The 2,960-nt window shown below is 43.3% G+C and overlaps 1 long non-coding RNA gene across 1 annotated transcript; it reads right to left on the bottom strand.

The window, feature by feature from the left end:
• Positions 1–293: 293 nt before the first annotated feature.
• LOC125940145 (uncharacterized) lies at positions 294–2,960 on the bottom strand. The gene is made up of 3 exons (XR_007463377.1): positions 2,835–2,960; positions 1,264–1,442; positions 294–349 (listed from the first exon to the last, which is right to left on the bottom strand). It is a non-coding gene; the product is annotated as an uncharacterized LOC125940145 (long non-coding RNA).

The following is a 2,960-nucleotide window of genomic DNA, read 5'->3' as shown; positions in this document are numbered from 1 at the left end:
AGGAGTCGAAAGCACGGAAGGATATCTTCAAGCACCGAAAATGAATTGCCAACGCCGGTGACTTGACAAGCGCCGCTCGTCTACGACAAGGAAGCAGCTGTGGCCTGGACGAGTACGGCGCGTCCTTGGCAATATTGTGCAAACAGCTATGACTAGTACGGCTCATGCTTGGCAGAGCCCCAACCAATAGAGGCCTCATCCAATGGTTAAGAGCCTTACCAATGGAACAACTTGTTCCAGTGAGGGTTTTTGGCACCGTTGTAGTCCGTGTGTCTCGTACACGTTGTGTCCAATGCGAATCCGCACGTAAGGTCCATCCGGTGACGCCATAGTTCTTCACCAGCTTTGCCTGCACAAACAGCACAAGCACTGAAGTTGAGGCTTCCAATTTTTTTTTAGCTACGGGCTAAACTCCTTAAATCCAAAAAAATATTTCCTAGAAACCTGCAAAAAGCTTCTTAAATTTTCCCAAGGATACATACATAGGTAGCATGCTCGCTTAAGAAGTTCCCGGCAGGACCAACCTTCGGTTGATATCTTTGCAAGCAATAGATTTTGCATTACGACAAGAGACGTGCCGCAGATTACAGCTCATCAAGCATGAACAAAAGGCAAACAAGAGAAGACAAACTAAGAAGGATCCTTCATCTTTCTACGCGTGCCAGTCTACGTGACAATGTGATGGTGTGCGTGCTAATGTGACGCACACCAGCAAGGCCCCCAGCACGCACTTGATAACGTTACCACATGCCCCCCCCCCCCCAAACCCCTGCTACCATCCTTTTACATACATGGTGTTCTACGGATCATAAGTTATAAAAAGTTAAATACTTTGATATATCAACAATTTCATTATATTGAAGTTTGCAAACATATTTGAGGTGTGGGAGCAATGTCGACTGTTTCACGCACCAGTTTACTTTAACAGCCAGGCAAGAAATTGCAGCGGTGGCAATCCTTTCTGACAAAGTCAGCAAAAGAGGACCCGCTATGCGTTCACATACACGTCGCAGCAAAACATGTTAACATATGTCTTGCAAGGCTCCTCTTATTTTCGGAGAACAGTTCAACTCATAACCACCTTAAGATGCATGCAAATCATCACAAGCATAATTATTTTCATCATTGCTTTGAATTTCTAGGACTCATCTTGGCATCTACAATTGTGTACGCAATGCCTGAAAGGAATACTCATAACCTGCTCAATTGAGTGTGAGCATCTTCACTACACCGATGGGTCTACTACTCCTCACAGTGACCCACCTGTATGACAGAGATGCTGAGTCGTCCAACAAGCCTGGGCAGTGGTGAACGCCGCTCCTGACAGCTGCTGCTGAAGTGCGATGGCAGTCTGCTCGTCAACCGAGATCTGCTAGGCGTGCCGGAGGGCAGGCGTGGTGTCCACTTCGCAGGAAGTCACCGGGCAGCTCACCGACCAGGAGCTGCAACAGAGCAGAAAGCCCAATGTAACTTCAAATAACGTAGGAGAGGTTTGGGCAAGTTGCAGATAAGACAAATTCATAATCGAGTCCCGTTACACAACAGCTGCTCGAAAGGCTGCGAGTACTTCAATTTATAAGTTTTAACATTCAAAAGCAATGCTTGGACTATAGAGACTTCGTAGTGGGAGGCTCTAGATTAATTTTAACTGCCTGTGGTTCATTAGAGGGCCACAAGAGAGAAAAATACGGCAAGCTGCATCAGGAAATTACACAAGAATTGCCAGTTTCGCACAAACCACTAACAGTAATAGCAAGGTATAGCACTACGTTTGAACTCCTTAGATGGTGCTCTTAATATACTTGGATGTGACATACGTGGGTGCGTTAAAATCTATGGCACGCTTATAACATCTTTTAAGCTGTGTAGGGCCTATAGTGGCATCGCACGGGTGCTACTGTGCTGACCGTAAAGAATGGCGGCATGAGTTCATCTTTTTTGTAGGCTGAAGATTCAAGATAAACGGTACGCATCACGTGTGAAATGCCTCACGACTTTTCGACTTTTCGAAAAATTCGAAGGAATAATTCAGTCAAAAGAAATACAAGATCTGGTCTGAGCAACTCTGGCGGTTCAACAGTATAGCATCTACTTTGCATATACGGCATAGATGACCATACAGCATACAGATATATATATATATATACAGAACATCATGGAACAACAAAATTCACCTGGAGTGTCCAATTACAAAAAGGCCGCTGTTAATGTGCGAAGACACTTGTTAAGCTATATGACAGCGCCTGGTCAGAGGCTTAGTTTATTCTTGAATAAATTTAGCAAGAACATATTCTTTAAGAACTTTCACTCAGCCAAAAGGGTTCAAATTCGAAAAACCCACTTAAAAATCTGCAATGTCACCGACACACTGGCACGAAATTTCGAAAATGGGAGCTTTGACAATTTTCTCATGTAGTAATGCAGCTATTGCTGCAAAATTAACGAAGATATAGTTTAGCAAGAATACTTGGTCTATGCTGAATTAGCATTTCTCTCTCTAGTGCCCCCTATAATTGTGACGCAATTCCTTTCTAGAAGATTCCAGACAGGCTTTCTTAGTAGTGTTGCGCTATTACACACATTCCAATGATACAACTTTTCGTTTCCGTATATAACAAATATATAAAAAACAGATACTGCACAAGTCAGTGCATCGTATTTCAGTTAATCTGAAAAGAAAGTTTGATACAGCCCACCAATCCCCCCCCCCCCCCTACTACTCCAAAAGATAATCACACACTAACATAGTGTCTCACTATTACACTGTGATATATTCTCTTGGCTACAGGCGAGTTAATCTGTTAAACAGAGACATCCCGGAAAATGTTACCTACCATGTTACGCGACTGTCCCATCATGGAAACGAAGTTTTCAGTTAATACAGCACAGCTGTAAAAAGTGCTTAATGCAAGAGACTTTTGGAAGTTTTTCCAATGTTTCAAGGTTTAACCCAACGCACT

This window comes from Dermacentor silvarum, chromosome 9 (genome assembly GCF_013339745.2).
Source record: "Dermacentor silvarum isolate Dsil-2018 chromosome 9, BIME_Dsil_1.4, whole genome shotgun sequence".
NCBI classification, from domain to species: Eukaryota; Metazoa; Arthropoda; class Arachnida; order Ixodida; family Ixodidae; genus Dermacentor; species Dermacentor silvarum.
This window is presented reverse-complemented; position numbering and strand designations above follow the sequence as displayed.